We start from the raw sequence: 27,245 nt of genomic DNA on the forward strand, positions 1-27,245 counted from the left end.
AGACTCCTCTGTTTGGTTCTGGACACTGAGTGGTGGGAAGTTCTTCAGAAATTACAGATCCTGGGGGTGCCTGGCCGGCTCAGTCGGTAGAGCATATGACTCTTGATCTCAAGGTTGTAAGTTTGAGCCCCACGTTGGGTGTAAAGATTACTTAAAAATAAAATCTTAAAAAAAAAAAAAGAAAAAGAAGAGAAATGACCAGACCCTGGAGGGTACTCGCTCTTACCACCACCTGCACACTTTGTTCCAGTCTAGGAACCATCCCTGCACACTTCACACACACACATGTGAACACAAATGCAGAGACAAATTCCCGCATACATGGATCCAGACTTGTGACCCAGGGCTATTTCTTGGCCTCTTTTTCTATCTGAATTTCTTTAAGCTGATTATTATTATTATTATTATTATTAAGATTTTATTTATTTATTGGAGGGAGAGCATGCAGAGTGAGAGAGAGAACACAAGCTGGGGGCAGGGGTGGGGTGGCGTGGCATAGGGAGAGGGAGAAGCAGGGAGCCTGACTCAGGGCTTGATCCCAGGACCCTGGGATCATGACCATGAGCCAGAGGCAGATGTTTAACCAACTGAGCCACACAGGTGCCCTGCCTAATATTATTTTTTTTTAAGATTTATTTATTTTTTAGAAAGAACTTGAACAGAGGGAGGGGCAGAGAGAGAGGGAGACAAGCAGACTCCCCACTGAGCAGAGAGCCTGACAGGGGGGCTCCATCCCAGGACCCTGAGATCATGACCTGAGCCAAAATGAAGAGTCAGACGCTTAACTCACTGAGCCACCCAGGCACCCCTCTTTAAGCCTATTATCGATTAAAGAAGAGAGAACCTCTGGACTTTGTGGGGAGGGGAAATGCTGACCAGTTATTTTATAAAAACCATTCTCTATTCTCTAGGATCATCAGTTGAGGAAGCAGACATTAGTCCCATAAGCATGCCTAAGGGCCGGGTTGATGAACTTTAGATATCCTGTGGCCAATGGTGAGAATGAGAGATTACTCTCACCCACTCCAGCTTGAGTAGACAGACTGAGTAAAGCTTAGTGGAATGAAAGATAGTGTGACCAAAGCAGAGAAAGCTGTTTGATTCATTTATTCATTCGTTTGTTCATTCATTCAGTAAGTATTTATTAAGCACCTTTTATGTGCCAAACCACTTTAAGAGTTGTTGGAAGTATGGTAATAAAAATAGTCCGTGATATTATTCCCAGTGACAGTAAAAAGAGAGAAGTTACAGAGTTGGAAAGGGAAGGATAAAGAGGGAAGAACAGAGAAGAGGACTTTGATGTTAATCAAGACTGTGATATATTTTTATCTTTTTTTGTTTTTTTAAAGAAGAAAACCTAGGAGTGTCTAGGATATAATTTGAGGAGTTCCAATGGGAGAAATCATTTATGAAACTGTTTTCCCATTACATTCAGTGCCACCCAGCAGTCCGTAAGAATTAATATGTATTTCAAGCATGACTTATGATAAGTATGGCTTTCAAAATGGGTATCTATGACTCACGAGGACCCTTTTTCTACATGCTGTTGCCAAACTTCCAATTTTGACTATATATATGTTTTTCGTAAGAGATGTTGTTCTCTCATGGGATGTTGACCAGCTACCAAACCATGTGAACTAAATTTAAACTACAATTGGCAGAATGTGTTCTGGTGTGAAGAAAGTGTAATACATCAGGCACTTCCTGTGATTCTGTGGTAAAAATTAGAGTAGAAAATAAGCACCAAAACTATGTTAAAAAGTTAAAATGTATCAGGGGATCCAGGGGGTCTGTGAGCTTTGCTTTGTCACCTGTAGGAAAGATGAAGCTGTTTATATTGTGCTGCTACTTCAGTAATGAGTCAGGAACACTTTATCCTCCTGTGGCAAGGCTACAGGGGGTGATCGCAGACAAAGTAACCAGTCAGAGCAATATTACATACTTCTTTTAACTCTGTGGCTCTTGATAATAAGATTTTATGACAAAAGCATCAAGTTGTGGACATGGCAGCATGGCTGTGAATTGCTGGCAATTAGATTTACAAGGTACAAATCAGTGTGTGCCCTTGGGTGTGACTTTACCCCCAGGATAATGTCTCTCAAGTGTGTGGTTCTCAGATGATTTGCTTCCCCTGGAAATTCTGATTCCTAGGCTCTGCCTACGGAGATTCTGACTCCTCAGGTCTGGGGTGGACCATGAAGGTCCGCGCTGTGAGCAAGTCCTTGGAGGATTTAACGTAAATTGAAGTGTGAAAGCTATGAGCTTAGAAGGAAAAGAAACTCTTCCTATTAGTCAATATAACTAAATTGTTAATAGAAATAAAAGTATAATGATTACATGTTCAGAAGTACAAAATATATATCATACACTGAGCGACAGTGTAAAACAGATTTATTTTATTCAAATATTCGTAGTCAGCCCTATCCAGTTTTTACCAAATACATCCTGGGTTTTCCATATTTACTTAGAAAAAGAAAGAACATACAGAAACCTTGTAAAGAACCTGGTCCTGAAAGGAAAGGAAAACCTTTTCTGCAGGACTCCGTCTCCTTTGCCTTTTGATCTTGTCTGTTTTCAGAGCCTGATGTCCTGCAGGAAGTCCCAGGTGGGCTTCCTGGGATGCAATTTCATACTCTGCCAGCTCTTCTTGTCCTTAAATACTTGCTAATTGAAGCTCCAGACAGCTGAGATAGCCAGCAGGGTTTCTCGAACTGTTCCGTTCGCTGTCCCAGGACCTGGACAGAGATTCCATGGGAGGTGCCATCAGTAAACTGGATATGGGAGATTTACATATCAGCATAGTAGGATGACATTTTTGGCAGAGTCTCTTCAAGAGAGGTGTTGAAAGAAAAGCTGAGATTTATGTTACTTAATATCTTGACCTCAACTAGTGTTTGCTTTGGGTTTGTAGGTGTGAATTGCCCTTCTAAAAAGTAGCAGACACTCTTGTATTTGCTTTAAGTCATCTAAAAGAAAAGATGCACTGTACATTCGTACAAATAAATTAAGAAGTGAGTTTTAAAGCGTTTTATGAAATAGTCACAGTGAGATTCCTTTCAAAAACTGTGTCCTAAAGCACATTGGTACCAATTCAGTAAAAAATCCCCACATTTTATGAAGCAAAATTATACTACTCAGAATTCATACTGCTACAAATGACAGAACCCCAGTGCTTACTGGCATGACATAAGCCTTAAAGATTATTATGACATAAGCCTTAAAGATTAATTGTCTGTGAATGGGAGGCTTCAGGCATTGCTGGATCCAGGGGTTCAAGATGTCACAGCACACTGACTTTCACCATCTAGGAATGGAGCCAGTGTCACAACAATTGTCTTTAATCATTGCACCACTGCAAGGTGCTTCCTACAGGGTAGTAACATGACAGCTCGTGGTGTCAGGCTGTTATCCTTTCAGCCTAGAAATCCAGATGAAAGCAATTTTCTCTTTTCAAGAGTTCCCCAAAAAGTCTTAAATGAGAGTCTCATTGGCCTCATGGAGTCAGTGGGACAGCCTTGAGCTTGTCCGTATGGATGGAGCAGGTAGCATTGATTGCCCAGATCATGGGCCTATCCTTAGGGCAGTGAAGCGAGGTCAGCTATGGCCAGATCACATGGATCTCAAAAGAAATTCTGAAGTGCTGTTACCAGAAGAAGAAGGAATAAATGCTTGACAGGCAACTGGCATCTATTTTATTAACATAGGTTCATCATAGTCAGTAGTATGTAAAAATCTACATGAATGGAAGTCCTAGGGTTAGGAAATGTAAGGGAAGTAGTAGGGATCTTTTCAACATCCACCCTTATGATTGCTGTCTACTTTGGTATAGATGACCATTCTTAGCTAGAACACTTCTCATCATCTCTTCTTGTCTTAAACTCTTTGATAAATATGTCACAGTTCAGTGCAAAATGAAACCAACTTTAAAATTGCTCTTTTGCACCCATGGCTAATGGTAATAGATGTGGAGGCTTGAGCATTGGTGTGCCATTAATCTACTCTCTTTCTCTGGAGGGAGATTAGAAGTGACGCCATTAGGTTCCCACTTGTTGCATAGGAATCTGATGATTAGGAAACTGCTTTATTTTTTTAATTATAAAACTCCTGGGATTTTCAGTGATAGATGTCACCCAAATAAAATGGTGAAAATGCTGTCATCCAAGCACATGGCCTCTAAAAGGTAAATGTTTTTAGTTCTTCACATTTATCTCCCCAGATTTGCATAACTATTTAAATATGTATGGAAAGAAATCTAATTCTTCTCTGTCAGAATTTTCTCATTCATTTTTCTGGGCATTTCCTATTCTCTGTCCTTCTCCCACTCCCTGGTTTCTGATCCTTTTTCCTTGTATAATTACCATTTGAGCAGGTAGAACTTTAAAATTCTCTTCAGATAATTGGGCCTGGCTAAGCCTCTGGTGATCAAAATAGGTCACGTTTAAGAAAACTTGAGAGAAAATATGCTAACGTTTCTAACTATAATTATTTTATGGCTTATAGTTATGGCAGGATTGCTGACTTCTTCCCTTGGATTGCATATGATGCTACTATCTGTGTAATGTTAGCTGGTTATGTTATTTCTGGGCAGGTTCCAGTAATCATTCTTGTCAGGCTGCCATGGGTGTGTGCTTTTGTAAGCTGGCCTTGATCCCAAGGAGTGGGACTAGGAATCCAGCATGTGTCCAGTTCCATTCTCAGCCCTCTAAACTATGTGACTTTCTTAGTACTGACATATTTACTGGCTTGCATTACCTAATCAGCTGGCCATAGAGAAAAGAACTTGCTCGATAGCTTCCATTTGTGTAGGACTTTCCATTTTGGTAACTACTTTTGGGTACATTATCCCACTTGATTCTCGAATAGATGAGGTATCAGTATTCCAAGTTTTCAGGTAAAGACTAGAGCTTAAAGACCTTTAGTGACTTGGGCCAAGTTACATAATTAGAAAATGACAGAGTCAGGGCTTTGACTCTGGACTGAGTCTGTGTTCTTTCCATCATGCCATTGCCTGGAACCCATTCTGGCATTTGCAGACTGTGAGACAGAGCTAGGCATGTGTGAAAGACCCATTGCCACTGTGCATGTCACTCAGGAAGGCTGCAGGGCTGAGGAATGTGCAGGCATTTCAGTTGGAAGGCATAGGGTCTTGACAGAAATTGAGACGCTGAGAAGATACCAGGGAAGAAGAATGAACCAGTAGGAGATATTTTAAAGGACGCTTAAACCTACTGAATGCTATTGCCTTGACATCTAAATCTCTGAGATATTCTTTAAGAGCTACTGACTCTGGGGACAAGTTAGTTCTTGTACTACCTGTATCACAGTTCAAATGAAAGAAATCTTTTCATTAAATGTCACTTGATTTGGAATACATAATACTTAACTTCGAATTTTTCCAAGTTTATTTGTCTTCAGTTTACTAGCATGTAAACGAGAATTTGCTTTATCATTTAAGTGCTTTTTATATATTTTCAAAGTTGTAATGTAAATTTAAAGCATATATTTCCCTGCAGAAGGAGACAGGAATCAATGATTTGAATCCCTAAGGGCAATTATTTTAAGTCCATTAATTGTTGTTGGGACTTTGAATTGCAAAAGGAAAATACTTCATCTAATGTGATTTTTGTCTTGTTTTAAGAATGTCAGTTACAACTGTCACAACCGATATTTTTGAAGGACTATAATGCAAAATGTCAGTTTCATTCATCAGTACGTAAGTTATGACTTGAATTCTAACTGAAGCCTACTGTCTTTCTCTTGGTGGTATTATTTTGCTCTCAGTTTCCTTTGTTGTATTTACAAAGTTAAGCACATAAAATCCAATTTGAGTGTCTAGAAGTAGATCAGATGGTTTAATGAACTCAGCCTTATTTATATTAGGTGGGGAAATCAAAGCTAAGATTAACAATTTCTGTCCCTGGGAAAGATTCAGAGACCTAATCAGGCTCACAAGAGAACCAGGGCAGAGACTGCTTATCCTCCACATGTCCTATATGAAATAGTCTTACCTCATCAGCTTTCATGTGAATTTTTACGCAGGAAGTGCAAAACGGGGGAAAGCATAAATGACATGACTCTCCTCAAAGAATGGCAGCAAGTAAATACAGTGTGGTTGCACCCCCAGATCTTTCCATCTGTGTGGCACGGATTCATGGTCACCTTTGTCCTGGCATTTTGGAAAAAACCAAGGCAGTTTTGAATATACATTTAAAAGAAGGGTAGTGTTTGGTAGCAGGCATGCTATTTTCTGCACCTGGGGCAGCTCAAACACTGAGAATTCAGATCTAGATGCTTCATGGGATCAAAGGTACCGTATATCCAGGGAAAAGCCAGTGAGGATTATTTTTCAAATGATTGCCTGCTCGTGAGACTAGGGCAGGTCAGCACCATGATTAGTGTACTCGTCAGTCAGCAAAGATGGCAGCTGAAGGTATGAATACAGTGATAAGGGTTCTAAAATCATGCAAGCAGTTGATACAGCTTGCAATTCAAAATATTTTGAAATTGGCCAAAAAAAAAAAAAAAAAAGGTATGGTTCATACAGTAACCACAACCCTCAGAACAATTCCATTTTGAACTAGTTAAAATGGCATAATCGTCTTTCTTCTAACCTTATCTGCCTGATTCAACCAAGGCAGATGCTATCTACTGTATATATCATGCATTCTACGCTCTCCAATTACAGATGTTTATGAGTAGAACTTATAGCCAAGTTAAGCATAATATTTCTATAAAACTAGACTTAGGCTTAGGTATTTTCAGCTGCTATTGTATAATGTCCAGTGAGCCCAGGTGGGAAGAATTCTAAAATTACCATCTGGGAGAGTGGAATAGTTGAGCTACAAAAAATTTCTATGGCTCCGAAGAACTTTCTTTCTCTTCTTTCTCTCTCTTTTTCCATGAAAATAGGAGAAGGAAAAAAAAATTTGACCAAAGATTTGATTTAGGAAAGACTCTGCAATGAGTACCCCTGTACTTTCACATTTAGGGAAAGGAAAGCCTCTAACATTTTCTAAGTCCTGGATACATTTGGGTTTTTATTTGTGTAACCCCTATAATCACGGCTAAATACAGATAGCTAAGAGTTTGGCTTGGCCTGTGTTTTCTTGAAATGGCTAACATCCATTTATAGGCTCATAAATCCTTCAAGTGTTTCCACTGTGTGGGTTTATGGAACCCCACCCCACTTATGAGTAACTAGAATGGGGTCACAGATAAGCTTGATTACTTGTGGGGAGAATTTTGGGGGTAGATGAATACAGTAATTTAGTTTCCCTTAATGTGAGGAGTGAACTTGTTCCAGCAGGTTCACAAGCTATAGTTTTAGCATGCAGCTTTCTGTGTTGCTATTTTAAGGTGTTAAATTTAAAGGAGACAAAAGACCTAAAAATTACTAAATTTAGGTGTGGAATCCTAGGACTTTTGAAAGGAAATTTGGGATCCTGTGGATATTTCTATAATTTTTAAACTCCCTGTTGTCTCAGGTCTTACTTCCTTTCTGTGTGAGTTAAAATAGAAATGATTTCTTTTTCCCTATTGAAGATCCTGCAGATAAACTTAAGACCTAGTGATTTTAGAGGGGGATTGGATTGATGCTTAAGCAGAAACCCTTATTTATAAGCCAACTTACCTGTTAAAGTTCTGCAGTTAATAAGCCAGTGTTTAAATGTGTTTCCTCTCCTTATCTTTCTGAGTTAGGGTTAAATTTCTGGACTGGTTCAGCTTTAGTTGCCAGAATAGTAAGTGAATGATCCTTGGACATGCTTTCTGGCATCGGACTTAGAAATACAAATCATATTCCTACCCATGATTTCTATCTCACAATCCCAAAAGGTTGCCGAGCCACCCCCAAGCACCAAGGGTTGTTTGGGGGGCAGGGGACCCAGAGTCCTAATAGTGATTCCCCCTGTAGCCCTGAAAAAGACTAATATTAGAGCTACATTTCCTTTTTTGAAAATGCAAGTTTTTTATACTGATGAGGATGGGATTAAAAAAATAGAGAATGTTTCTAAAATGCTTTAAAAATAGTATTTTTGTTTATTTTTGGAACCTAAATGTAATAATATATAGAAGCTAGTACCTACCCATAATAGAACTTTGCAAATTAAAGTTTATACCTTGATGTTATAGGCCAGTAGCTCTCAGCCTTGACTACACATTAGAATCTCCTGGGAAGCTTTTTATATTTATTTTTCTATTATTCACTTTATTTTGTTTAACCCTATATGTTGAGCACTGACTTTCAGTAGATTGCAGTGAGGGAGCTAGTTTTTAGGTACAAATTCCCGACCCAGAAGTAGGTCATCAAATGGTTTAGCACCAGGTTCTCCACAAACTGCTTTGTATTGTGGGCAAGGGGGCAGCCCCCTTTCCAGCTCTGTCCTGTTTCCTGGGGTAAGGGTGTCTCCACACCAGACCCTTGTTCCAACGGTGGGGTCGGTCGGGGACCCACTCTATGAGGTCAGGCAAGGGCTTTGCTATGCTGCTGTATCCGGCCGACTGGGAAGGATTCTGAATGAGAGGCGTTCAGTCATAATCCTGCAGAGGGTAACTTCACCCCACTGGCTCCTCAGGCAGCACACAGACTAATGGAAAGCTTTGAAAACTAGTACAGTTGCCCTCCCCCACCCCACAGTTTCCCTTTCCATGGTTTCAGTCCACCATGGTCCACCCCAGTCCAGAATCACATGATCCTCCTATTGACAGATCATCAGATCAGTAGTAGGCTAGCCCTAGATCACAGTGCCTCCGTCATCGACCTCACTCCATGTCAGCATGTAGGCGTTTCATCACCGCCCATCATCTCGAGAAGGGTGAGCAGAGTACAATGAGAGATTTTGAGAAAGAGAGAGATTACATTCACATAGCTTTTATTATAGTATATTGTTATAATTGTTCTATTTTGTTCTTATTGTTAATCTTGCACTGTGCCACATTTGTAAATGTGTATAGGAGCAAACGGTCTGCATAGGGTTCAGTACTGTCCATGGTTTCAGGCACCCCCTGGAGTCTTGGACCATATTGCCCAGGGATAAGGGTGAATTCCTGTACGGATGCATAGGCCCAATCCTAGAGCAGTGTCCGCACCGAGGACCGAGGGCCCAGGCACAAGCAGGTTCTAAAAACTCCCCAGCTGATTCTAATGTCCAGCCAGAGAATTCCTCTTCTCTAGACACAAGCCTGTAGCAGCACTTTCTCTTAGCTGTTTAGTCTCTTGGTGATCTTAGCCATTTCTTCCATTGTGCTATTAGCCTTGTCTAGTGTGTGATGATTGTGAGACAGAAGAATGGCGATTAAACTGAAGGTTTGAGCATTTTCAGTCTAGTTGAAGAAAGGAAGTTCATGTTAATAATATCCTATTTTAGAAAGGGAAGCAATCTCTGTATTCCCTGAATTATTTTAGTGAGATTATCAAGCCTTAAGCTAATGCCCTATTAACTACTCTCCTTACTATGCCAACACTTAGAGTTTGAGAACATTATTTTGCCTTCCTCCTTTATAAATAGGCAGTGATTTGTTTCCCTCCTGAGATTTAACAAAACGCAATGCTCAGTTATATACAAATTTTTTAAAAAACTGAACAACTATGCAAAATGACTAAAAGAAAATAAATTCATAATCCCTAGAAAATGCCTCTGAATGTGTACATATTTCATAATGAGAGGAACTAGGTTCCACTAAAACCTATCCTTGTTGGTTAAAAAAAAAAAAAAATCAGTTTCTTCTCAAAGACACGAACTACCGTGTGAGCATTTCCGTGGTGTTTAGATTGCTGCTTATTGCATAATGGGCTAAAGAGGTCGAGTGTTTCTTTTCAATAGAAAGCATGCCCTTTAAATTTCTTGCCAGGCTAAGTGACAGATGAGACCATTTACATCCACTAAAATTTCAGAAACTTGATGCAGTAGCCTTGGCAACAAAATTCTACCAAATGAAAAGCATCAAATCGCACAGAATGGTGTGCATAGCCTGTGGGTCTCCACATCGACTTCCCTGGGAATTGTGCCAAGATAAATGGCTTTAAAGTTTCCATTGCTGCTTCTGAATTATAAACTGCAGCTTTTTGAGTTCTTATGAGACTAGGAAAGGTGATTGTCTCTAGCAAGCTTCTCTGACCATCCCTGGCAAACTTGAGACCATTCCTGATCCGTCAGAGTAGAAGACCTGTTACGCATTCAATAACAGTATCCCTTTTATTCTGCTGCATTCTCCCTCTCTTCTCTCTAGCATTCCCTTGCTGTCCCGTTTTTCCATTTGCTCCTTCTCCTGTGCACAGTTCCTCACCTCCTCCCCCATGCAGACCTTAACTAACTTGCTTAAAAATCACACAGTTAGTCAGGGACAAAATCAGGAGCCAGCATATTGCAAAAACAAAGTTGCCTAGGGCACAAGGAAGATTTTGAGGCCATGTCTTACGTAAGTTGATAATTAAACATTTTAATACCAGCTATCAAAAGGAGTACATAAATACCTTTAAAAAGAACTTGGGGGGCGCCTGGGTGGCACAGCGGTTGAGCGTCTGCCTTCGACTCAGGGCGTGATCCCGGCATTATGGGATTGAGCCCCACATCAGGCTCCTCCGCTATGAGCCTGCTTCTTCCTCTCCCACTCCCCCTGCTTGTGTTCCCTCTCTCGCTGGCCGTCTCTATCTCTGTCAAATAAATAAATAAAATCTTTAAAAATAAATAAATAAAAATAAAAAAACTTGGGATTGAGTTAGAATTAAAAATGTAGTATAATTGATTTAGTGTATGACCTTTATGGATATATAATTGGAACAGCAGATATGATTACTTTTGAATATGTACAATTTTTCTTCTGTTGCAAGAGACATCGAGGAGGGTGCCTGGGTGGCTCCATCAATTAAGTATCTGCCTTAGGCTCAGGTCATGATCCCAGGGTCCTAGGATCGAGTCCCACATCATGCTCCCTGCTCTGCAGGGAACCTGCTTCTCCCTCTGCCTCTGCCTCCCTCTCTTTCATGAATAAATAAATAAAATCTTAAAAGAGAGAGAGAGAGAGACATCAAGGAAAGGCAGGCTCTCAAATAAGATGGTTTGTTTTAGCCTATGTCTCAACGGACTGCCATGGGCAGAAGAAAGCCAGTAGTGCACTCTTTCCCCCACCTTTCGGCTACGCATTCCGAATGGCAGCCTGCAAACCAGAGCCCCCACCAGTCAGCAACCGCATAAACCCCAAATTCTCATTTCCATGATGGGTCTTGTATTACAGTTATCTCCACTGATCACCCAGGTGGGGACTTGAAAAAAACTGTTTTAGTGGTGGTTCCACTGCGATTGGTACAGGAACTCTGGATATACTGTTAAAAAATAAGGCATAGGACATAAAAAAGCTTGGCAGGCTAGCTTCCACACAAATGCACCTCAATTCTCAACAAGGCAGAGGTGACGAACTTGAAGAACTGGGCACGGTGTGTTGAGATGGTAACTAAAGAAATGCCATCTGATAATAATAATTATCACCCGCCTACTACTATCACCTGCACTGCTGTGAAGTACACAGTACTATTATCATCCCCATTTTAGAAATGAGAAAATAGAGGCACAAAGTACTTACATAAAACTTGTATGAGTCATCCGGCAAGCAGATGGCCCAGCTGGGATGGGCACCTGCTTCAAGGCCAGTGTGTTAAGCCACGGCCTACAGTTCTGTTAACCTTCAGGAAACTTAAGTGCCTTAAAACGAGGTCGAATGTTTGCGAACGATTTACAGCAGACTGTACGATACCAGCAAGTGAAATGTAGTGTATTTTATTGGAGCAGGGCATGAAACAATGCCCTTTAAAAAATAAAGCAGGCAGTAATCATTTGACTACTTGGGTGCCTTGTAAATATTAACCAGACTACTATTTTTAAATCCTGTAATTTAATTACTAAATAATTTTGATTTCTCTCTTGGTACAACTCCCTTTCCCTGTAATCCAACACAAGTCCTGGAAAATGGAAAATTCAAGATTAAATCTCTGTGCTTGATACTGAGGAGTAGAAGGAGATCAGGATGCACTGTTGGTATAACGTATACGCTTTGGATTGGTGCCTCCTTGGATTTCAGTTAATAGAGGGAACGTGTTTAGTGTTGAAGCTCTTAGGGAGGTTTAATAGCTCGTTGAACATGAACATTCCTGAACTCAGAAGCAGCACAGCCATCTGTGCGGTGAGTGGATTTTCGGGGCATGCCAGAAACGCCTGGCAGGTGGGGGTGGCAACGCCGAAGGCCTCAGTTAACGTCCCCATCTATTGGTAAGAATACATGTTTTCACAAACACAAGTTAACCACAGCTCTTCTAGTATAAGGGTGGTACCAAAAGTCCACAGACTAGAAACCATTCCTCTCTCTCCCATCAATGAGCTAACTAGAGGAAAGGAACAGTCTCTCAGTTCTTCATTTTCCAATCCATAAAATAATTAATGGACTAAGTAATGGTTGCTAACCTTTTTGATAATCTAATAAAAGCTCAGAGCTCACGCTCTTGAGAACTGTGCAGGCATAAATTCAGTGAAGTTCTTGAGCCCCTAAGCCTCATCATAGAACCTAGGTTAAAAACATAGATTAAATCTCACATTCTTTACAATGTCTCGTTTGGTGATTCTGTTAATTTGTAATTCTGGGAAGTTGAGATACGGTGGGTGTATTTCCTTGTTTGGGAGCAAGGCAAGGCCAGCCCAGAATACGGAAAGATATGGGACCAGCGTGAGAAAGGGGGTCAGGAAAGTTAGTGGGTTAGTTGGAACAGACACTCGGTGGAAAGCGGGAGGTCATTGAAGTGAGAAGGCTCTGCTCTGTGCTGAGGACGGATGGAGTGACTTGCAGGGGAGGGGGCCGCAAAGATTTTAATTTTGCTCTCCTGTTCTACTGTACTGTGCATTATGCATTGGTCCAGACCCTCTAATCAGGATCTCATTAAGGAAAAGCTTAGCATTGTTTGGGCTCTTTTTCCCACAGCAGAGCTAAAAGTAAACAGCAGCCAAAGATAAACAAGGAACACTGCTTTTTCCTCTGTTGTACAATAGTAAGTCTAATTTATTGACAATATCGTTGCTATGGTAAATACTGAATCTTACAATGAACTTTTTAAAGAGGCTGCTGGTTTCTAAGCTCAACCAGGGCCACAGACTTTCTTTTGTCATTAATGGAATTTGTTTTCTAAAGCAGGATATTTTTTTTTTAGAGGGGTGGGGAGGGGCAGAGGGAGAGGGAGAGAGAATTTTAAGCAGGCTCCATGTCTAGCGCAGATCCCGACACAGGGCCAATCTCATGACCCTAAGATCAGGATCCGAGCTGAAACCAAGAGTCAGATGCTTAACCGACTGGGCAACCCAGGTGCCCCACCAATCAGGATTTCTTAAATGACAGTCTTTGTGTGCTGGAAGACACGAGAGACCCACGTGCTGCTCAGGTCCAGTGTTTTGTTCTGTTTTATTTTATTTTGTTTTGAATTCTCTAAACCAGTGGATGGCTGCATTTCAACTTTTCTCTGCTTTTGTTTCTTGTAAAAAGAAGTAAAAAGACAGATTTATGAGTAAAGAACAGAATTGTACATCCCTGCTTCGGAATCTGTTTTGAGGCTGTCTGCATCTTGGTGTGGGAAAGGATTCCTACCCAAATCCTTGAAACTATGAACGACTCCGCTATTCCTCCTCTCCCTCATACCTAGTTATCTACATAAATTTAGATAAAGGACCTACCCCATAGAACCTAGAGCTGTAAGCAGAGCCAAGGCTGGCCTGTCGTACAGTCCTGGTTGTGCAAGAAAATTATATTTGCTGAGATCTGCTTCACCATTCCTTCTTGATTGATTGCTTATTGACTTGTGGCTATATTTCCAAAAGATTTTAAGCTGACTTTGATATCCTTAAAGTTGGTTTTGGTATTCTTTTATTTTTCACTTTGTTCATCTGCCCCAGTCCACATTCTGACCCTAAGCTTATCCTCCTAGTAATAAGGCCTCTGTATACATGACCAGACTTATCTAACACATCAGATGGATCCTAATTGCCTGAAGATGCCTTCCCTTGCCCCAGTGTTAAGACCTCTCTGTCATCAAGGACCAGCCTCTTTAACCACAACCTATTCCAGACTTAAACCATGTCACCGAACATGACTGAGCCAAAGTCCAACAAGTGAAAACATTGGACGTTTTTTCCCTTAGTTTTATTTTAAAAGAAGTATACCATAGACAACTGCCGTTTCTATTCCTCCGTATTATGAAGGTTAGTGCATATCCTTTCCACCCATGTTTTTATACCCTTTGTGGACTACATACATTATTAATTTCTGTAAATGTACTTTTCCTTCTGTAATTTTCTTGTTTAATCAACATGTTTTTAAGGTTATTCCAACATGATACACATCCCTTTAGTTCACTTATTTAAACAGTTCTTCTATATGCACAGGTATGAAAATAATATCGTTTATTTCTCCAATTTATTAGCTATCAATGGATAGACATGTAGATTTTCCCTAATTCTTCTCGTTATAAACAATGGTTCAGTGAATGTATTTGCATACACATGTGTACAAAAATTTCTCTGGAACATATAACTGGAAGTGAAATTGCTGGACTTCATGTAGGCATATCTTAAACAGTAGATATTGACAAACTGCTCTTGAAAGTGGTTGCAACAATGTATACTCCCCCAGGCTGTGTAGGAGCATATCCCTTGTCCTTGCAGATTATTGCCCATGTTTCTAATAGATTGTCTTTTTCTCACTGGTTTGTAAGAGGTTTTTTTTTTTTCAATTTTTTAATTATTTATTTGCAGAGAGAGAGAGAGAGCACAAGCAGGGGGAGCAGCAGGCAGAGGGAAAGGGAGAAGCAGGCTCCCCGTCAAGCAGAGAGCCCGACGTGGGGCTCAGTCCCAGGACTCTGGGATCATGACCTGAGCCAAAGGCAGATGTTTAACTGACTGAGCCACTCAGGCGCCCCGTCGGAGTTTTATGTAGCAATTTGTTAATTAAAAATGTTGCAAATATAAGCTTCCAGTCTGTCCCATCTTTTGAATTCTGTGTATCAAATGAAGTGTTCGAGTTGCTGTAGTCATGTTAACCAATATTTTCCTCTAACACTTACATTTTTGTACCTTGCTTGAGACGAAAAAAATCTGTCCCAACATCATCATCTCTTACATGGTCTTCTAAAATATTTGAAGTTTTACTTTTTCCATTTAGATATTTTATTCATCTGAAATGTATTGTCAAATAGGGATTTTTTTTTAATGATAACCAGTTGTCTCAATACCATCTTTCGAGTAATTTATCCTTCCCCTACCCATGTGTCATATACTAAAATTCCCATTCACATGTGGATAGTCTTTTTCTTCTTTTCCATAAGACCATACTCATTTAATTGCTATATTTCTCCTTTAATCTGTTAACGATGAGATTCTGTTGATAGATGTCCTTATGTAAAGCCATTTTTAGAAATACTTGGATAAACCATACTTTGTTTTAGTGAACTCTTGAATTCAAATTACTAATACTTAATTTCATTTTCTTTCCATGCATATGCATAAGCAAGATTATGTTATAATGATTCTTTTCACATATTTCTGGTCTTTTGGTATCCAAATTATGTTATCATCAAAAAATGAGGTGGAGAACTTTCTATTTTATGATACAATTTGTATAAGATGAAGTTATCTTTTGTGTAAGGATTTAACACTCACCTGTAAAACCTTATTACCTAGAGATATGGGGTGAGTTTTGATTCTAATTTCTTTCTTAGTTTTTGGTCTATTCATGTTTTCTCTTTATGTTGAGTCACTTTTGAATTTTTTTCTAGAAAACATTTATTTCATCTAAATTTACAAATTTTTTACATAAAATGCTTCATATTATTTTCTTATATCTAAAGTTATATCCCTCTTTTTATCCTTAACATTGTTTTTGTGCCTTATTTCTTTTTAATGATAAATTATGCCAGTGACAGTATCTTTTCAAAGGAGTAGCTTTTTAAACTATTACTTCATTCAGGTGATCAATAAACTTCATTGAGTAACTGTTGTATGCCATACTCTGCTCTAAGTGATGGAGGTGAGGGGAGAAAACAGTGAAAAATAAATAGATCTAGGTCCCTGCTCTTGTGGAGTTTACGAGGCAGAGGAAAAAAACATACAATGTAATCAATTATATGGAATACTATAAGATAAGAAATGCTATGGGAAAGTGGGGCAGAGTGAACAGGATCAGACGTGCTATAGGGTATGAGAGGACAATTTTGAGGAGGTTTTTAAGGTGTCATTGAGAAGATGATATTTGAGCAAAGATTTAAAGGAGGCAAGGAAGTTAGTCATGTGGGTATCTGGGAAGGAATATTTCTGGCAGAGGAAGTAGCCAGTGCAAAGGTCCTAAGGCAGAAGCATGCCTGAGATGTCCAAGGATGGCAAAGAGGCCAGTATGGCCCAAGTAGAGTGAGTGAGAGTCAGAGGAAAGGAGAATCTAGGGAAATAGGTGAGTGTTATCACTCTGGGCTTACACTGAGAGGGCTATGGGAGGAGTGATAGGATCCGAGTTACAGTTTCAAATGTAACTGGAGGCAAGGTAGAGAAGTTAGGAGGCTACTGCAGTAGTAGAAGCAAGAGATACTGGTCACATGGCCCACGGTGGTAGCACTGGAGATGCAGAGGTGATGCTGGTATCATCTGTATGTGCTGTTTTTGTTTGTTTCTATTTCACCAGTGATGGCTTTTATCTTTATTATTGTCTTCCTTCTACTTTTTTTTTTAATTGAAACATAATTGACATACAGTATTACATCAGTTTCTTTATTTAGTTAGATGATTAACCATCTTTTCTTACCTGTTTTGTTCAATTAATTATAATTAAATGTGGTATTTGTCCAGATCTCTTAATTATATGGTTTATTCTTTTGTTGTTTTCCTCATTTTTTGTTTTTGTCAATTTCATCATCAGTTTCTGAAAGAAATGAAATCTTGCAGTATGATTGTGAACGTGTTGATTTTATCTTATATTGGGGTTTGTATTAATGTATTTTGAGGTACATGTAGGTTCCACATTATTACATCTTCCAGGGGAAATTGTTCTTTTATCGCTAAGTAAAATATTTTTTGTCTCTATGAATGCTTATAAGCCTTGCCTTCTACTCGGTTTCGTATCAGTACTACTATCCCAGTTTTCTGTTCTGCTGTGGCATTTCCTAACCCTTGACTTTAAACTCCGTGGGTCATTATTTTTAGGCAAATCTTGTATGGCATATATCTGGATTTGTGTAAGTCAGATCTACAGCCCTATTACCCAGTGGGCTTAAACATTTTTATTTATTGCAATTGTTGGTAAGCTTTGAGTTATCTCTACTAACTCATTTTGTATTTTCTATAAATCAAGCTTTTTGGTAGATTTCTTTTGCTGGCCTTTCATTGGTTTGCTTAAACCACCCACTTTTTGTTTATAAGTTTGTGTAGTTTTTTATTATTATTATTCAAGTATAAGTAACATACAGTGTTATGTCTATTTCAGGTGTACACTATGATTCAACAATTCTATACATTACTCGGTGCTCATCACGATAAGTGGACTCTTAATCCCCTTTACCTATTTCACCCATGTCCCCATCCACCTCCTCTCTGGCAACTACCAGTTTGTTCTCTATATTTAAAACTCTGGGTTTTTTTTTTTTTTTTTTGGATATCCTCTTTTTTTCTTAGTTCATTTGTTTTGTTTTATTTTGTTTAATATTTGTTTTATTTATTTGAGAGAGAGCAGGGGGAGGGGCAGAGGTAGAGGAAAACTGAGTGAATCTTAAGCAGACTCTCCACTGAGTACAGAGCCTGCCACAGGGCTTGATCTCACGACCCGGAGCTCATGACCGGAGCTGAAATCAAGAGTCAGACGCTTAACTGACTGAGCCACCTGGGTGACCCTTGTTTGTTTTGTTTTTTAAATTCCACATATGAGTGAAATCATATGTATTTGTCTTTCTCTGACTTATTTCACTTAGCATCATACCATCTAGATCCGTCCATGTTGTTGCAAATGGCAAATTTCATTCTTTTTTATGGCTAATATTCCGCTGTACGTGATACAATACACATGCACACACACACACACCCCTTCTTTATCCATTCTTCTCTGGATGGACACTTGGGTTGCTTCCATAACTTGGCTATTGTTAATAATGCTGCAATAAACATCGGGGGCATGTATCTTTTTGAATTAGTGTTTTCATTTTCTTTGGATAATTCCAGTAGTGGAATTACTGGGTCATATGGTAATTCTATTTTTAATTATTTTGAGGAACCTCCATACTGTTTTCCGTAGTGGCTGCACCTGCTTATATTCACCCCATTCCAACAGGTGTAAGGTGATATTTCATTGTGGTTTTGATTTGAATTTCCCCGCTAATTGGAATTATTGAGCACATTTTCGTATGTCTGTTGGCCATATGTATGTCTTCTTTAGGAAAAATGTGTATTCATGTCTTCTGCCTCTTTTCTAACTGTATTATTTGGGAGTGTTTTGGTATTGAGTTGTATAAATTCTTCATATTTTTTGGATATTAACTCCTTATTCGATGCATCATTTGCAAACATCTTCTCCTATCTGGTGGGTTGTCTTTTTGTTTTGTTGATACTTTCTTTTGCTGTGCAAAGCTTTTTACTTTGGTGTAGTCTCAATAGTTTAATTTTGCTTTTGTTTCCCTTGCCAAAGGAGTCATAACTAGAAAAACATGTCTAGGCTGATGTCAAAGGATTACTGCCTGTGTTTTCTTCTAGATATTTTATGGTTTCAGATCTCATATTTAGGTCTTTAATCCCTTTTGAGTTTATTTTTGTGTATGATATAAAAAAGTAGTTCAGTTTCATTCTTTTGCATGTAGCTGTCCAGTTTTCTCAACACTATTTATTGAAGAGACTATCTTTTTCCCATTGTATATTCTTGCCTCCTTTGTTGTAGATTAATTGACCATATAATTGTGCGTTTATTTCTGGGCTCTGTATTCTATTCCCTTGTCTATTTTTGTGCCAGTACATATTGTTTTGATTACTACAGCTTTGTAGTTTATCTTGAAATCTGGGATTGCTTTGAGCTTTGAAGAAATCTTCAAGATTGCTTTGGCTATTAGGGGTCTTTTGTGGTTCCATACAAATTTAGGATTATTTGTTCTAGTTTGGTAAAAAATGGTGTTGGTATTTTAAGAGGGATTGTATTAAGTCTGTAGATTGCTTTGAGTAGTATGGACATTTTAACAATATTTGTTCTCCCAATCCATGAACATGGAATATTTTTCCATTTGTTTGTGTCATCTTCAATTTCTGTCATCAGTGTTTTATACTTTTCAGAGGACAGGCTTTCACCTCTTAAGTTTATTCCTAGGTATTTTATTGGTTTTGGTACAACTCTAAATGAGATTGTTTGGTTTTTGTTTTTTGGGTTTTTTTGAGAGAGGGAGAAAGAGAGGGAGCAGGGAGGAGGTGCAGAGGGGCAGAGGGAGAGGTAGAGAAAGAATCCTCACCTAGCACAGAGCATGATGCGGGGCTCAATCTCAGGACCTTGAGATCATGACCTGAGCCGAAATCAGGAGTCAGATGTTTAACCAGATGAGCCATCCAGGCGCCCCTAGGATTGTTTCTTTAATTTCTCATTCTGCTACTTCATCATTAGTGTACAGAAATGCAACGCATTGATTTTGTATCCTGAAGTTTATATGTTTCTTTTTTACCATGCAACAAAACATTTATTAAGATTTTGAACAGCTATTGAAAAAACCAGTGATTCAGCTATTACTGAATCTGAGTTTATATGGTTTTTAAACTAAAATCTATATACTTAGCAGAAATTTTAAAGTTAATGCCTTTAACATTTTCTTGAATGGTGCAGGACATGTATTTCCTTGTGAGGTTTATAGTTTTTTAATCGAAAGTCCAGCTAGGGGCACCTGGGTGGCTCAGTTGGTTAAGCATCTGCCTTTGGCTCAGGTCATTATCCCAGGTCCTGGGATGCCCCCTCCCCCCTCTTCATTGGGCTCTCCACTCAGCAGGGAGCCTGCTTCTCCCTCTCTTGCTCCCCCAGCTTGTGCTCTTTCTCTCTGTGTCAAAATAAATAAATAAAATCTGAAGGAAAAAAAAAAAGAAAGAAAGTCCAGCTAGACAAGGGTAATTTTGTATGGGAATATATGTGCCCTTTAATGGGATCCTGCACAATTCACAAGTTCCGGACCAGTTTTATCTTAATTTCTCAGCCTGATGTTCGTAATCTATATGCACGATGTAAATTTGGATGCAATATCTACATGGGGCCGGGAGTTGGAGTTCAGTTCTCTGGCTAACAACTATTTTCCACCTCCTCATGGCAGTCAGCAAAGACTTTTCTGGTTCCCCATTCATGACCTTAGCAGCCATTCATGGCCTCTAGAATTCTGCATTAACTCTTGCAGTCAGGGTCCTGCCACCTCCACACAGGCATTAAACCCAGGCCTCCCTGGTTCTGATTTGCTCTGCAAGCCACAGGGCTGTAGCCCACATTGATAAATGTGTGATTTTATTTAGGCATATGAGGATTTGTGGTTTTATTTGTTGAATTAGGCAATATTTAAATATTTTATTATTCTTGCGGGGTTTTTTTTGTTTGTTTGTTTGAAGTGAGCTCTGTGTCCAGTGAGAGCGAAAGTCACATGCTCTGCCAACTGAGCCAGCCCAGTGCCCCTCTTATTTATTTTTTAAGCAATTTATTTGTTTGAAGTGGAGGGAGGTTCTTGCATGTCAGTACGGTCAACCAGATTGACTTGAAGTCCACTTTCCACATTTTTACTTTATTTTCTTTTTTAAAGATTTTATTTATTTGAGAGAGTGTATGAGCAGTGGTGGGGAGGGCCAGAGGGAGAGGGAGAAGCAGAAGCAGGCTCCCCACTGAGCAAGGAACCCGACATGGGGCTTGATTCCAGGACTCTGGGATCATGACCTGAGCCAAAGGCAGACGCTTAACTGACGGAGCCACCCAGGCGCCCTTCCACATTTTTACCTTAAACTAATATTCGAAAGATTAGTTATATTGTTTTATATTTCTGATGCTGCCTTATTCAAAGACAGTGTTTATTTAAAATTCCAGTTTTTCTTGTTTGGGATCACCAGATATTTCAATTCCTTTATATAAGAGGCATAAAGTTTAATGTGTAAAAATTCTTAACCAACTGCGGTTTTGTGAAAACTTTATTTTATATATGAATACCAAAACTAAGAAATTTTTAAACTTTTTTTTTAACATTTGGTTTAGTAGTCCTGCGAAAATACAGTGATTTCTTTCTCTGAGTCTTCCAAAGGAAGCTGGAAGCCAAGTCCAGGGTGGGCCAGGAGGTTACCCAAACATTTTTCTGAGGCTTGTGAAAAACAGTCAGTCTAAATACAAAACACATTATATTTTAATCCATTGAGATCTGGTTTGTCAACTTCTTGAGCGGGTTAAAGTCTGCATAACAGAAAACTTATGGAAGAATCTGCCTCAGTCGTGACAGCATTGTGACGAGGGTTTCTAAACATTTGAAAGGAGATTGAAGAAGGGTGGCGTGATATGGTAGATTATTAACATCAGTTATTTTGTTTTAGAAAAAGGATCCTTTTAGAACTTTTGCTTATCAAGTACTCTGTCTTCCCAGGGTCACCCTTCCATATAATGTTTTTGAGAGACTGACCTGATTCCCTGTCACAGGAAAGGTGAGGAGTATAGTGTCTTCACCCATTTCTCCGCGAACACTTGTGTTTTGGATTTCTGCATCTAGCCTCTTCTACTGTTTTCTTCTCTGTCTGTAATCAACACAGACATGAAACATAGATTCTTTTTGCTTTTTTGTGTCTTGCCAAATTCTACAAGTGCAAGTGAGGATAAAAAGAAGACAAAACAGAATAGTAAGCATTTTGCTTGCCATCCTTATTTTTAAAGATTCTCCTGTCATCTGCAACTTAGAGCCTTCCTCGTGACTATTTCTTATTCCAGCCCTGTCCTTCCATCATGCAGTCTGTCCTACCTTCTCTGTCCTCCACCCCCTTTTATGTCCTCAGCTCTCACTGCTTCCCTCTTGGACTGCTCCTGGAAAGGAACCATTTTTTCTCACTTTTTTTCGAAGAGCAAGTCAACTTCTCCTTGATTGCACCTCCTTTCTCTTGAGGCCCATGCATTTACCTCCAAATGCTTGTTAAGGAGTTTTGCTAACCATATTACATCCCTTCTAAGAAGAATTCTGTTTATTAGATTTTGAAATAATATATTTTTCTTCCCCAACATGTTTCAGATCCATTTTACAACTTTTGCTTAATCCAAATTTTCTGAAATGCTTTGACTAACTCTGATTTCCTTAAATACAAAAAATTTTAAGAATGTAATTTTCAGGAATGTGGTCAGCCAACTGTTATTATTTTGTATTTATGTTATTAACTAGCCCAGTTTAGTGAGGTCAAATCAAGTAGTACATGTACACCAATATATAATAGCAAAAGGAAAACAAAAAGATCTTGGATTTTTAATCAAAGTGAAAAGCCAGTATAGCTTGGGCGTCAAGATCATAGATAAATTCATACATCTACCTGTCTAGTTTCAAATCTTCTTCCATCACTTACTATCTGTGTGACCTTGAACAAGTGATTTAACCTTTCTGCTCTTCAATTTTCTCATCTGTAACATTTAATAATAATAATAATGCCTATTTCATATGGATGTTATAAGTAATAATTGAGTTAATATATGCAAAGCTCTTAGTACAATGCCTGCACCTTGTTAGCTAAGATTTACACGCTCACACCACATATATTATCTCAAGGACTTGAGAACAAAAGTATGTCATAAAGAAGGAGGCTGACAGATTAGAGATTTTAGATTAAGTGTCACAGATATCTGACATTTAAAATATACTCAATGAAGAAATCACTATCTTTCAACTTAATTCTAATATATGCCAAATAAATCTAAAATATTCATAAGGAGGTAAGGCATTCACCCTTACATTTTTTTTTTTTTAATATTTTTTCTGGCTCCTTAGAAAATCTGATAAAGCAATTGCTTGTTTCAAGAACTGTGTTAAAACAATAGTGCTTACATATTAGACTCATAATTCCCATGAAGCCCATGCCTGTACCCCAGGTTAAGAATTCATGGCTTAAGAGTCTCTGGTAGGGGGGCACCTGGAGGCTCAGTTGGTTAGGCTCAGATCATGATCCCAGGGTCCTAGGATTGAGCCCCTCATGGGACTCCCTGCTCAGCAAGGAGCCTGCTTCTCCCTGTCCCTCTGCCCATCCCCCTGCTCATTCTCTCTCTCTCAAGTAAGTAAGTAAATAAATAAATCTTTTTTTTTTAAGTCTCTAGTAGGAGATCAGATGCAAAAAAAAAGGTTTTTAACTGTTTTTAATGTTAAGAATTACAAGATATAGATGACCCACTTGGACTTAGGAACTCTGATGCATCTGAAATTTTACCCTCCTTGCTAGCTAACCAGTTAGCCTGCCACAGTGCATGAATACTGCCAGAAATGAGAATTCTGGGTCAGAGGTAAAGCAGTTCATGACCCTGCAAGCAGACAGTTCGTGTTCACGTCAGCTCCCATTGCCCCTTCAAGACCCGGGGGCAGTGCAAGGCAGTCTGGGCTGCTGCCGTGCACGTAGTACACTTGGTCGCACCTAACGATTCTCAAGCTTAGGAAACCCCAGTTTTTGATCATGGGCTGCAAGCAAATCTGTCTGATCTTTACCCTAGAAGGACACATCTTTACTATACTAGACAGCAAGTAAGTCTGCCCTCTGCTCCAGAGGAAAGTACCATCTCTATCTTCCAAGGCTATCGCAACATTCTTGAAAAGATAGTCCTGAACAAGAGCTGTCAGTGCGTCTGCTTGCAAGTCATGCAGAAACAGACCCTTGGAGAAGTGTGTCCAACATGGGTCCTACCACGTGTCGGGGGAAAGATATAGTCATGTTTTAGTTGGGGGAGGGGGAGTATAGTTACTTGAATGGATCGATAATCAATGATCTCTTCACAGTAATAGGAGTATGAAAGGGACAAGGTATACATAGTGATTGCCTTTGGGAAGCTTACAGGGTTTAAACAAATATGCCTTAAAAGTTATTGCCATTTACATAAAAAATTAATGGTGTACTTACTATATGTTGGCTAATTGAATTTAAAAAAAAGTTCTTGCCATTTAGATAAATTCCACCAGAGGAAATTAAATGGATTTATGAAATTGTGTGTTGGGGGGATTTGATCTAGTTGATGATGTCAAAGGAGGTTCCCTGAGAAATAACATTTGAAAACAAGGCCTGTCAGAGTAGTACGTTAGGTTAAGAGTAGAAGAAAGATCCTACTGGAGGAAGGAAGCTTGGATTACTGGAGGAACTACTCAAAGGCCAGGATTATTAGATCAGGGTAAAATAAGCAGAGGCCAGACTGGATTTTGGACTTGATCCTGATAACAGTGCAGTCACTGCAAGGTTAAGAGAGAGAACACACCCTTATTATATTTGCATTGTAAAAGCCTCCCCCACCACCACCATTATTGTTGATGAGGAAGAGGATGTAGGGAAATCAATGAATACAGACAGTGGAATTGAAAGCCTATTTACATACGACAAGAGGTGATAGTAGTGACCTGTGTATAGATAGTGGCATTGTAGATGAAAAGAAATGAATGGATTACAAAATATTTATAAAATATAGTTGTCAGTCCTGGGTGACCGATTTGATTTAGAGGGAGGAGGAGTTGTGGACAATTCTCAGATTTCTGGTATGGGCAACTGCACAGGCAGAGTGCCTAGAGAGAATTAACTAGCCTCTTGGGGATTCATCTCATAAATCCACTTCTATTTCACTGACAGCGAGCATTTTAGATAGGAACCTGATTCTCTCCAAAGCTCTAAGAAAAAACTTTGGCACAGATGAAAGACGAGATGTAGGGGATTGAAATGTCACATATACCCCGTAACCTCAATATAGAACCCTGTTTTGCTTGAATTCATTGAAGAAAGAATACCCTTATGTTATCAGTTGGTTAAAAATTTTTTTTAAAAATTACACCTCAAATTTTCCTGCCAGGATGATCCCTTCCAAATAGCACCATTTAGTGTATAATGCCATCAATAACTCTCCTAAATTCCCAGTGTGTTCATTTTCTCATATTGTCTTATTGCCCATAGACATTCTGAATGTATAGGAGATACGTAACCATATCAAATATGTATTGAACCTGATGTTCGCAATGTATAAGTTATTTTGGGGGGGGATTTAGGAAGTCCTGAAAGCATCTTCTTGGAATATTTAAAAATGCATATGACAAAAATCTAACTCATACTATTCTAAGAAAACACATCGCTCATGTATAGAAAAACCTTCAGAGCAGGGTAAGGATTCAGGCAGCTCCGAATACAGAAGTTGTCATCAGAGTTGTCTCACTCCGTGACTCACCTGCGGGTTCCTTTGTTACTTTCACTATTGACAGATTTACTCCATGAGGCAGGAAGAGAGGCCAATGGCAGCTCCTAGCCTACGTGATCCTTCTGGAAAAGCAATACGCTTTTCCACCATGAAAACTGGAATGTCTGTTGGAGTCATTTCCCATCTCTTAACCAGTCAGTATGGCCAGAGGATAAAGCACTGACTGTCCAACTAGGGTCACCTGTTTGCTTTGGCTAGTTTAACCAGAACTATATGTAATCTGTTCTCTGTAAGAAGAGGGGGATATGATCCCAGATCAAGGGAAAGGCTGATGGAAGGGTGCAGAAACTAACAAACAAACAAACCGTAGATGTCCATTTCAGTTAGGGCAACTGGGAAAGGGCTGAATCATCACGGAATGATTTCAATAAGGGCAGATGTAGAATCGCCCTGAAAGATGAAAACAAGGTGCCTAGAGGCGAATGAAGAAGAGGCAATGGTGCACTAATGCAAATAGAAGATGGGAAGACTTAGAGTGTGTTGCTTGTGAATCAGGAGGTGCCAAAGTTTGGAAAGCAAAGAAATAGAAAGATACATGAAAAACTATGTACAGAGTAGGGGAATGATTCATTTTATGATTTTACCACCCTTTAATCAGATGCTTATCTCTAAGCTGGAGCCCTTCAACTTAAAAAAAAAAAAAAAAGACTGAAAACAAACTGGAAAGGATTCAGAAGCGTTCTACACGGGTGAGTACTAGGTAGAAATTGATATTTAAAAACTAGTAAGTAGATGTGTAGTGCTTTGTCTATGCAAAATAAGGCCTTTTGAGGAGGGTAAAAGATGTGAAATTATTGTCATAGTAAAAGAAAAATGTAATACTTTTGTATATATGTTCCAATTCATTTAAAAAATGGCCATTTTTCTCTCTGCATCTGTAGTCAAGATAAAACAGAATAAAAGAAGTTTCAACAGAAGCGTAAAATATTTGGATTAGAGACAGGGACATTTTGAACTGAGAGTCATTAAGTGTTTGTATGAATTAGGAGCCTTCTCTGGAATCTTTTAAAATAGGGTCCCTTCTCACCTGTTCGATTGGTGGAGGCCCAGTGCTGCTCAGAGTCAGAGCAAGAGTTTGAGGAGTATTGGCTTCAAGAGGGCAGGAATCACATGTCATCCAAATGTGCATCTTAGGAGCAAGAGCATAATAGACTCTAAAATATTTGCTGAGTCCGTGTGTGTTGGTGCTAATTTGTATATACACTCAATTCTTAATTATCTGCGTATGGAATCTGTTTTTGTGCATCTACCAAAACAAATATTATAGTTATGCTGGTGTTGTCATTATGCATAGCAGACTCCTAAACTGGCAACTTCTAGCTACTGTGTTTTCAGTGAATAGAAGTGAGATTTGGTATTAATCCAAGTAAAAGATTAATGACAATGTCATACTGACATAATTTCCAATTATCTGCAGTTTTGGATCACCTGGTCCATTGTCTCCATCTATTATTATCATCAACTGAGAGTTTATTTTAGCACTAATTATGAAGGATGGAGTTTATTAACATCATGGGTTATACTGAATAAAAAGCACATGGTCATTGAACCTTGATGAATAGATTCAGTATTGAATCCAGGTCAAAATGGATTTGAGTGATAGAATTTAAGTTTAATAAAGAAACTGAAGGCCCATCTTCTACCTCACCTCTCCTTCTGTTGACATCTCATTATTTAAGTGATGATGAGATTGAGGCCCAGCTAAGTTGAGTGACTTGCCCGGAAGTCAAATAACCTCTTTAGGGTAGAGCCTGTACTAGAACCACTTCAAAGGCGGAAATTTCCTGAAGTCAGAG

General features: G+C 39.1%; 1 protein-coding gene across 1 annotated transcript in view; it reads left to right on the top strand.

The window, feature by feature from the left end:
* ADGRV1 (adhesion G protein-coupled receptor V1) overlaps window positions 1–27,245 on the top strand; it is a 508,055-nt gene that overhangs the window by 370,405 nt on the left and 110,405 nt on the right. The gene's annotated exons all lie outside the window — the stretch shown is intronic.

The sequence above is a fragment of the Ursus arctos genome, unplaced genomic scaffold (assembly GCF_023065955.2).
Source record: "Ursus arctos isolate Adak ecotype North America unplaced genomic scaffold, UrsArc2.0 scaffold_5, whole genome shotgun sequence".
Taxonomy (NCBI): Eukaryota; Metazoa; Chordata; class Mammalia; order Carnivora; family Ursidae; genus Ursus; species Ursus arctos.